The sequence below is a fragment of the Rhipicephalus microplus genome, unplaced genomic scaffold (assembly GCF_043290135.1).
Source record: "Rhipicephalus microplus isolate Deutch F79 unplaced genomic scaffold, USDA_Rmic scaffold_307, whole genome shotgun sequence".
Classification (NCBI taxonomy): Eukaryota; Metazoa; Arthropoda; class Arachnida; order Ixodida; family Ixodidae; genus Rhipicephalus; species Rhipicephalus microplus.
In genome coordinates this window covers 97,501-107,500 of record NW_027464876.1, presented here as the reverse complement: position 1 = coordinate 107,500, position 10,000 = coordinate 97,501, and the positions used below count along the sequence as shown (strand labels likewise).

Here is a 10,000-nt window from a genome sequence, read left to right as displayed (position 1 = left end):
GCAAGTGCGTTCAATTGTCGGGACGTCCAAGTCCCTCGTTCTTCCGTGCTTCCTCTTTCGGCAAGTCGTTGCGGCACCTTCCCAAAGCGCGCAGACCCGCTAATCGCGACGAGCGCGACGTGGCCGTGCCGCCTTTCCCTCGGCAGCAAGCAAAACGCCTGGCAACGTCGACGCTCCCCTAACCGCGATCTCGCACCGTGTTTCGTGTGGCGAATTCAAAAGCCGGCCGGCGCTGCTGCAACCATTACGGTCGGTACGCATACGCCGCGGAGGGCGGGACGGTCATCGGAGCGTGCGGTTCCTCCATCGAGTACTGCGCACCTCGGCCGTCGCATCGCCGTGCCATGACCGGCCGCGCGTCAACGCGAACCGGTGCCAGCGAGATCCCTCGCCTGCAAGAACCGACCGGCAGCCTCCGTCACCCGAGGACGCGGAGGCGCTTGCCGCGGACGGCGGGACGGTATGCACTGGTGCACAGCGGACCCGTCACATCGCCAGTTCCTTGACCGACCGCCGACGCTTGTGCCGTTCCTCTCGTACTTGGCAGTCGCCGCGCGATTGTCGGGTCTCGTTCTTGCACGCTCGAACGGTCGGGAGGGCACTCGGCTGGCGTTTCGGGAACGCGCAGCCTCGCCTTCTACCGACGTAACCACGACTCGCCGTTCGCGCTCCGCCGCTCCTGTTTACAGTACTAGGCGGTCCCGCAGCGGTCGGGTCGCGCATTTCGAGCGCTTCGAGCCACGGTGCAGTGGCGGGTCGAAAGCCGACCTATGAGTGCGTTGCGCCGTTTGTACCCGCGTCCGCCACCTGGCCGACCGTCCAAGGTCGCGGTGTTGGCGTCCGCTGGGCGCAACAATTTGTCACGGGGTGCCGCTCCACATTCAGGCAGCCCCGTGGGGAAAAGCCGACCCCGCGTCCAAACGGGGTCAGCGGCAGAAAGTGTCGGGCGCAGACGCAGCTGAGGCGCTCACCCTTCACAATCCGTTAATGATCCTTCCGCAGGTTCACCTACGGAAACCTTGTTACGACTTTTACTTCCTCTAAATGATCAAGTTTGGTCATCTTTCCAACAGACCGGCGCAACCGAAAGGCCGCGCCGGACATCGGTCCGAAGACCTCACTAAATCATTCAATCGGTAGTAGCGACGGGCGGTGTGTACAAAGGGCAGGGACGTAATCAACGCGAGCTTATGACTCGCGCTTACTGGGAATTCCTCGTTCAAGGGGAACAATTGCAAGCCCCTATCCCAATCACGAAAGAAGTTCCACGGGTTACCCAGTCTTTTCAGACAGGGATAAAGACACGCTGCTTCCTTCAGTGTAGCGCGCGTGCGGCCCCGGACATCTAAGGGCATCACAGACCTGTTATTGCTCTGTTTCGTGCGGCTAGGAGCCGCTTGTCCCTCTAAGAAGGTTGTAAGGTGCTGGGAACCCCGCACCTATTTAATAGGCTAGAGTCTCGTTCGTTATCGGAATTAACCAGACAAATCGCTCCACCAACTAAGAACGGCCATGCACCACCATCCACCGAATCAAGAAAGAGCTCTCAATCTGTCAATCCTCCCAGTGTCCGGGCCGGGTAAGTTTTCCCGTGTTGAGTCAAATTAAGCCGCAGGCTCCACTCCTGGTGGTGCCCTTCCGTCAATTCCTTTAAGTTTCAGCTTTGCAACCATACTTCCCCCGGAACCCAAATACTTTGGTTTCCCGGAAGCTGCCCGCCGAGTCATTTGAGTAACTCAGGCGGATCGCTGGTTGGCATCGTTTATGGTCAGAACTAGGGCGGTATCTGATCGCCTTCGAACCTCTGACTTTCGTTCTTGATCAATGAAAACATTCTTGGCAAATGCTTTCGCAGTAGTTCGTCTTGCGACGGTCCAAGAATTTCACCTCTAGCGCCGCAATACGAATGCCCCCGTCCGTCCCTCTTAATCATTACCTCGTATTCCAAAAACCAACAGAACAGAAACGAGGTCTTGTTCTATTATTCCATGCAAGTTTATTCAGGCGACTCGCCTGCGTTGAGCACTCTAATTTTTTCAAAGTAAAAGCACCGGCCATCTCGAGGCACACAATGAAGTGCACCAAGAAAGAACCGGCATGATGTTCAGTCCGAGCCGTCGCATCGGGTAGATGCACTACTCGTCTGGAACTGAGATCCAACTACGAGCTTTTTAACCGCAGCAGCTTTAGTATACGCTATTGGAGCTGGAATTACCGCGGCTGCTGGCACCAGACTTGCCCTCCAATTGATCCTCGTTAAAGGATTTAGAGTGTACTCATTTCAATTACGGGGCCTCAAAAGAGTCCCGTATTGTTATTTTTCGTCACTACCTCCCCGTGCCGGGAGTGGGTAATTTGCGCGCCTGCTGCCTTCCTTGGATGTGGTAGCCGTTTCTCAGGCTCCCTCTCCGGAATCGAACCCTGATTCTCCGTTACCCGTAACAACCATGGTAAGCAAGTAACCTACCATCGAAAGTTGATAAGGCAGACACTTGAAAGAAACGTCGCCGGCTCGTGGCCATGCGATCAGCACAAAGTTATCCAGAGTCACCACACAATACGGGCCGAAACCCGATCGATCTTGGTCTAATAAAAGCACCCGTTACCCAAAGGGCTCCAGGCTCACTGCATGTATTAGCTCTAGAATTGCCACAGTTATCCAAGTAGGAAGAAACGATCTAAGGAACCATAACTGATTTAATGAGCCATTCGCGGTTTCGCCTTATTTCGGCATGTACTTAGACATGCATGGCTTAATCTTTGAGACAAGCATATGATTACTGGCAGGATCAACCAGGTAATCGTTCGACTGCGCGTCCGTCCTCGCCTTCGGCGGGCCGGACGCAGTCTGTGTGCGGCGGAGGCCACCTTCAGGCGCCCCAACACGCTTATTTTGCACTCCGAGATGACGGCGTTCGAGCTCGCTACGGCACAACCTTCCCGAAAGACGAGTGGGAGCCGTGCGGCAAGAAGCACGTTCATGCTCGCTCTTTTTCGTTGCATCGACTCGGTCGCGCCGTGCGGGTTGCCCAAGCCCGCTGCACTGTCGGTGGACCGGCCGGAACTAGCAACGGAGCCGAGACTGCAAAGCCGCCAGACGACGGGTCACGCCCGCGTCTTCGGCGCTTTCGCATCTGAATCGCCCGAGGACGACACGGAACACACCTCGATATCGTGGTAAAACGGCACCGTCCGACAACCAGCCCCTAACGCATCAAGCGGATGAGGCTGCAGACGACTGCCGTGGATTCCCCTGGAGCAGACCCGAGGACACGCTTGACGAGGCCGAAGCCCGCCGCATATCAGACACCCGGTCGCTTTCGCGTACGCCGCTCACGAGAACCCCCACATAATAGCAGCGATAAGTACCCAGACCTCCTTGGGCACTAATACGAGCGTACTCGAGAAAATTTCACCGCGGGTGTGCCCCGAAACGTGTGGCACGTTGAGCGTGCCACAAGTCTACGTCGCTCTCAAACCCGCCGAGGTCGTAGAATTTGCGACCCTACTCACGAAATTCCCACCGAGGATACGGCCGCAAACGTACCGCACCTTGGGTAGGCCACGAGTTTGTGCAACACTACGCTGACGGCACAGCACCGAGGTCGTGCGCGCACGCACGGGAAAATTCCGCCGCGGTTTCTGCCGAAAACGTGAGGCACCACGACTCTCCGCAAGTTCGCGTCGACTGCGAAAGACCGAAGTCGTGAACGACGTGTCCGCTACTCGCCGCCGACACGCTGGACACCAAACGTACAACGACTCGACGGCGTCGTAGAGGCCCACGACGCGGTTTTCCTTAACGACGTCTCGGCGTGGCACCGACAGGTTAGAACGGCCGACCAACGTTCCCTGTCCGCCGTTCGGCTCAGTCGAAGGGCTCGGCGACTTCGGCAACGCTGCGAAGCCGCACGGTGACGCACGCCATGTCCCCATTTTTTTTTTTTTCTTTCTGCGTCTGCCGGGGTGCCCCTATAATAGCAGCGATAAGCACCCAGACCGCCGTGGGTCGCTCGCCCCGGCTGACGTGGTTTTTCGTACTCCTGCGGCGGTCGCCGTCAAGCACGTCCAAATACGCTACTTTCGTGGGCGCATTCACGCTCTTTCGCTTCGCCGGAGTGCCAGCACTCACTCTGCCAAAAACGGCGAACATCCGAGCGGCGGTTCCCACTTTTGCGTCGGCGTCGCAAACCCCGCCCCGGCAGACGAGGTTTGCCGTACTCGTGCGACGGTGGCCGGCGGGCACGTCGAAAGACGCCGATATCGTGCGCGAATTGGCGCACCTTGGCTTCACCGGAGTGCCGCCACTGACTCCTCCAAAAACGGCGAAGATCCGAGCGGCGCTTCCCACTTTCGCATCGGCGTCCCGAACTCCGCCCCGGCTGACGCGGTTTACCGTACTCGTGCGACGGTCGCCGGCGAGCACGTGGAAAGACGCCGATATCGTGCCCGAATCGGCTCCGTTCGGCTTCGCCGGAGTGCCAGCACTGGCTCGGCGAAAGACGACGAACATCCGAGCGACGGTTCTCACTATTGCGTACGCGTCGCAAACCCCGCCCCGGCAGACGCACTTTGCCGTACTCGTGCGACGGTCGCCGGCGAGCACGTAGAAAGACGCCGATATCGTGCCGGAATCGGCCCCGTTTGGCTTCGCCGGAGTGCCAGCACTCACTCGGCCACAAACGGCGAACATCCGAGCGGCGGTTCCCACTTAGCCGTCGGCGTCCCGAACTCCGCCCCGGCAGACGCGGTTGCCGAGCTCGTGCGACTAGCGACCGCGAAGCCGTCTCGCGACGCCGCTTTCGTGCGCGGCTCCCACTGCGACCTGGGTCACCCGAGGTCGACGAGCAAGAAAGAATGTCGAAAAAAATTTTTTTTTTTTTTTGCGTCTGCCGGGGTGCCCCTATAGTAGCAGCGATAAGCACCCAGACCGCCATGGGTCGCTCGCCCCGGCTGACGTGGTTTTTCGTTTTCCTGCGGTGGTCGTCGTCAAGCACGTCCAAACACGCCACTTTCGTGGGCGCATTCGCGCTCTTTCGCTTCGCCGGAGTGCCAGCACTCACTCTGCCAAAAACGGCGAACATCCTAGTGGCGGTTCCCACTTTTGCGTCGGCGTCGCCAACCCCGCCCCGGCATACGCGGTTTGCCGTACTCGTGCGGCGGTGGCCGGCGGGCACGTCGAAAGACACCGATATCGTGCGCGAGTCGATGCTTCTTGGTCTCGCAGGAGGGCCGCCACTCACTCCTGCAAAAACGGCGAAGATCCGAGCGGCGCTTCCCACTTTTTCGTCGGCATCGCAAACCTCGCCCCGGCAGACGCGCTTTGCCGTACTCGTGCGACGGTCGCCGGCAAGCACGTCGAAATACGCCGATATCGTGCCCGAATCGGCCCCGTTTCGCTTCGCCGGAGTGCCAGCACTCACTCGGCCAAAAACGGCGAACATCCGAGCAGCGGTACCCACTTAGCCGTCGGCATCCCGAACTCCGCGCCGGCTGACGCGGTTGCCGAGCTCGTGCGACTAGCGACCGCGAACGCGTCTCGCGACGCCGCTTTCGTGCGCGGCTCCCATTGCGACCTGGGTTACCCGAGCTCGACCAGCAAAAAAGAAGGTCGAAAAAAAATTTTTTTTTTCTGCGTCTGCCGGGGTGCCCCTATAATAGCAGCGATAAGCACCCAGACCGCCGTGGGTCGCTCGCCCCGGCTGACGTGGTTTTTCGTACTCCTGCAGCGGTCGCCGTCAAGCACGTCCAAATACGCCACTTTCGTGGGCGCTTTCGCGCTCTTTCGCGTCGCCGGTGTGCCAGCACTCACTCTGCCAAAAACGGCGAACATCCTAGTGGCGGTTCCCACTTTTGCGTCGGCGTCGCCAACCCCGCCCCGGCATACGCGGTTTGCCGTACTCGTGCGGCGGTGGCCGGCGGGCACGTCGAAAGACACCGATATCGTGCGCGAGTCGATGCTTCTTGGTCTCGCAGGAGGGCCGCCACTCACTCCTGCAAAAACGGCGAAGATCCGAGCGGCGCTTCCCACTTTTTCGTCGGCATCGCAAACCTCGCCCCGGCAGACGCGCTTTGCCGTACTCGTGCGACGGTCGCCGGCGAGCACGTCGAAATACGCCGATATCGTGCCCGAATCGGCCCCGTTTCGCTTCGCCGGAGTGCCAGCACTCACTCGGCCAAAAACGGCGAACATCCGAGCAGCGGTACCCACTTAGCCGTCGGCATCCCGAACTCCGCGCCGGCTGACGCGGTTGCCGAGCTCGTGCGACTAGCGACCGCGAACGCGTCTCGCGACGCCGCTTTCGTGCGCGGCTCCCATTGCGACCTGGGTTACCCGAGCTCGACCAGCAAAAAAGAAGGTCGAAAAAAAATTTTTTTTTCTGCGTCTGCCGGGGTGCCCCTATAATAGCAGCGATAAGCACCCAGACCGCCGTGGGTCGCTCGCCCCGGCTGACGTGGTTTTTCGTACTCCTGCAGCGGTCGCCGTCAAGCACGTCCAAATACGCCACTTTCGTGGGCGCTTTCGCGCTCTTTCGCGTCGCCGGTGTGCCAGCACTCACTCTGCCAAAAACGGCCAACATCCGAGCGGCGGTTCCCACTTTTGCGTCGGCGTCGTAAACCCCGCCCCGGCAGACGCGGTTTGCCCTACTCGTTCGACGGTCGCCGGCGAGCGCGTCGAAAGACGCCGATATCGTGCGCTAATTGGCGCTCCTTGGCTTCTCCGGAGTGCCGCCACTCACTCCTCCAAAAACGGCGAAGATCCGAGCGGCGTTCTCCACTTTCGCATCGGCGTCCCGAACTCCGCCCGGGCTGACGCGGTTTACCGTACTCGTGCGACGGTCGCCGCCGGGCACGTCGAAAGACGCCGATATCGTGCCGTAATCGGCCCCGTTTGGCTTCGCCCGAGTGCCAGCACTCACTCGGCCAAAAACGGCGAACATCCGAGCAGCGTTTCCCACTTTCGCATCGGCGTCCCGAAGCCCGCCCCGGCAGACGCGGTTTGCCCTACTCGAGCGACGGTCGCCGGCGATCACGTCGAAAGGCGCCGAATTCGTGCACGAATCGATGCTTCTTGGTCTCGCAGGAGGGCCGCCACTCACTCCTGCAAAAACGGCGAAGATCCGAGTTGCGCTTCCCACTTTTTCGTCGGCGTCCCGAACTACGCCCCGGCTGACGCGGTTTACCGTACTCGTGCGACGGTCGCCGGCGGGCACTTCAAAATACGCCGATTTCGTGGGCGCATTCACGCTGTTTCGCTTCCCCGGAGTGCCAACACTCACTCTGCCGAAAGCGGCGATCATCCGAGCGGCGGTTCCCACTTTTGCGTCGGCTTCGCAAACGGCGCCCCGGCAGACGCGCTCGTGCGACGTACTCGTGCGACGGTCGCCGGCGAGCACGTCGAAAGACGCCGATATCGTGCTCGAATCGACCCCGTTTCGCTTCGCCGGAGTGCTGCCAGTCACGGCGCAGAAAACGGCGAACAAGTGTTTTTTTTTTTTCCTAGAATTTGTGTTATAGAAGGCACATTTGATATCGGACGATAATTTTCAACTTTATCACGCGCACCGATTTTCGTGTAGAGGTTTGCAAGTTTATGGGAATTTCTCCACTTGGAATAATGCGATTTAGTAGTACTACGAGAACTTCATGGATGTACTCAAGGGTACGGGGCAAGTCAGTTACGTCAACACCTGCAGATTTTTTACACTTCAAACTGAAAATTGTTGGTTGTGAGTCCTCGTGTGATATTAAAGGCCGATTCGCTAACACATAGAACAAAGAAAGAAAGGAAGAAAAAACGCCCGCGCTCGCTCAAGAAACCTGGGTTCGCAACAAGTGGCAACAACAAGCAACCGAGCGAGTGCGCCAAAACCCGTGGCGGCCGAACAAACGCGAAGTCCCAACCGCGTCAGCCGGGGCGGCACGGGACAGGAAAAATCACTTCAGCCGGGGCGGCGGGGCACCGAATAAACCTCGTCACCTCGTCGCAGGATAAAAGAGGAAACAAAAAGTCTAAACAGCGTCTGCTGGAGCGAATGCGTAATAAAACAACAACAACAACAAAAAAAAAACACCCGCGCTCAAGAAGTCTGCAATCCTCACAAAAGGCGACTGTGACCGAGCAGCGTCAGCCGGGGCCGTGCGGAAACGGAAAAACCGCGACTACCGGGGCGTCGAGGCACCGAAAAATCCACTTCAGCCGCGGCGAAAAAAAAAACAAAAAGAAAGACGGAGGGGGGGGGGAACCACGTCTGCCGGGGCGAAGGAAAAAAAAAACGCGTCTGCCGGGGCGAGCCCGGGTGCGGCACCACCGGGAAAACTGTGGCAAACAGACATGGCGATCGAGTGAGTGGGCCGCCAGCCAGGCTCAGCCAAAAAGTGCAAAGTCCGAACTGCGTCAGCCGGGGCGGCAAAAACCGCGTCAGCCGGGGCGGCGCAAAAAACCGCGTCTGCCGGGGCGGCACGAAACCGCGTCAGCCGGGGCGGGGCGAAAACTGCGTCAGCCGGGGCGAAAAGAAAAAAAAAAAACGCGTCTGCCGGGGCAAGCCCGGGTGCGGCACCACCGGGAAAACTGTGGCAAACAGACATGGCGATCGAGTGAGTGGGCCGCCAGCCAGGCACAGCCGAAAAGTGCAAAGTCCGAACCGTGTCAGCCGGGGCGACGCAAAAACCGCGTCAGCCGGGGCGGCGCGAAAACCGCGTCAGCCGGGGCGGCACGAAACCGCGTCAGCCGGGGCGGCGCGAAAACTGCGTCAGCCGGGGCGGCGCGAAAACCTCGTCAGCCGGGGCGAGCGAAAAGGGGGGGGGGGGGGGGGGAACCACGTCTGCCGGGGCGAAAGAAAAAAAAAACGCGTCTGCCGGGGCGAGCCCGGGTGCGGCACCACCGGGAAGACTGTGGCAAACAGACATGGCGATCGAGTGAGTGGGCCGCCAGCCAGGCTCAGCCCAAAAAGTGCCAAGTCCGAACTGCGTCAGCCGGGGCGGCAAAAACCGCGTCAGCCGGGGCGGCGCGAAAACCGCGTCTGCCGGGGCGGCGCGAAAACTGCGTCAGCCGGGGCGAGCCCGGGTGCGGCACCACCGGGAAAACTGTGGCTAACAGACATGGCGATCGAGTGAGTGGGCCACCAGCCAGGCTCAGCCAAAAAGTGCCAAGTCCGAACTGCGTCAGCCGGGGCGGCAAAAACCGCGTCAGCCGGGGCGGCGCAAAAAAACCGCGTCTGCCGGGGCGGCACGAAACCGCGTCAGCCGGGGCGGCGCGAAAACTGCGTCAGCCGGGGCGAAAGAAAAAAAAAACGCGTCTGCCGGGGCGAGCCCGGGTGCGGCACCACCGGGAAAACTGTGGCAAACAGACATGGCGATCGAGTGAGTGGGCCGCCAGCCAGGCACAGCCGAAAAGTGCTAAGTCCGAACTGCGTCTGCCGGGGCGGCACGAAACCGCGTCAGCCGGGGCGGCGCGAAAACCGCGTCTGCCGGGGCGGCACGAAACCGCGTCAGCCGGGGCGGCGCGAAAACTGCGTCAGCCGGGGCGAGCCCGGGTGCGGCACCACCGGGAAAACTGTGGCAAACAGACATGGCGATTGAGTGAGTGGGCCGCCAGCCAGGCACAGCCGAAAAGTGCTAAGTCCGAACTGCGTCTGCCGGGGCGGCACGAAACCGCGTCAGCCGGGGCGGCGCGAAAACCGCGTCTGCCGGGGCGGCACGAAACCGCGTCAGCCGGGGCGGCGCGAAAACTGCGTCAGCCGGGGCGAGCCCGGGTGCGGCACCACCGGGAAAACTGTGGCAAACAGACATGGCGATCGAGTGAGTGGGCCGCCAGCCAGGCACAGCCGAAAAGTGCTAAGTCCGAACTGCGTCAGCCGGGGCGGCAAAAACCGCGTCAGCCGGGGCGGCGCAAAAAACCGCGTCTGCCGGGGCGGCACGAAACCGCGTCAGCCGGGGCGGCGCGAAAACTGCGTCAGCCGGGGCGAAAGAAAAAAAAAAACGCGTCTGCCGGGGCGAG

At 60.5% G+C, this 10,000-nt stretch overlaps 1 non-coding gene across 1 annotated transcript; it reads right to left on the bottom strand.

Annotated features, from left to right (window-relative positions):
* Positions 1–985: 985 nt before the first annotated feature.
* LOC142793556 (small subunit ribosomal RNA) lies at positions 986–2,800 on the bottom strand. Its single transcript, XR_012891633.1, has one exon. It is a non-coding gene; the product is annotated as a small subunit ribosomal RNA (ribosomal RNA).
* Between the last annotated feature and the right edge of the window lie 7,200 nt (positions 2,801–10,000).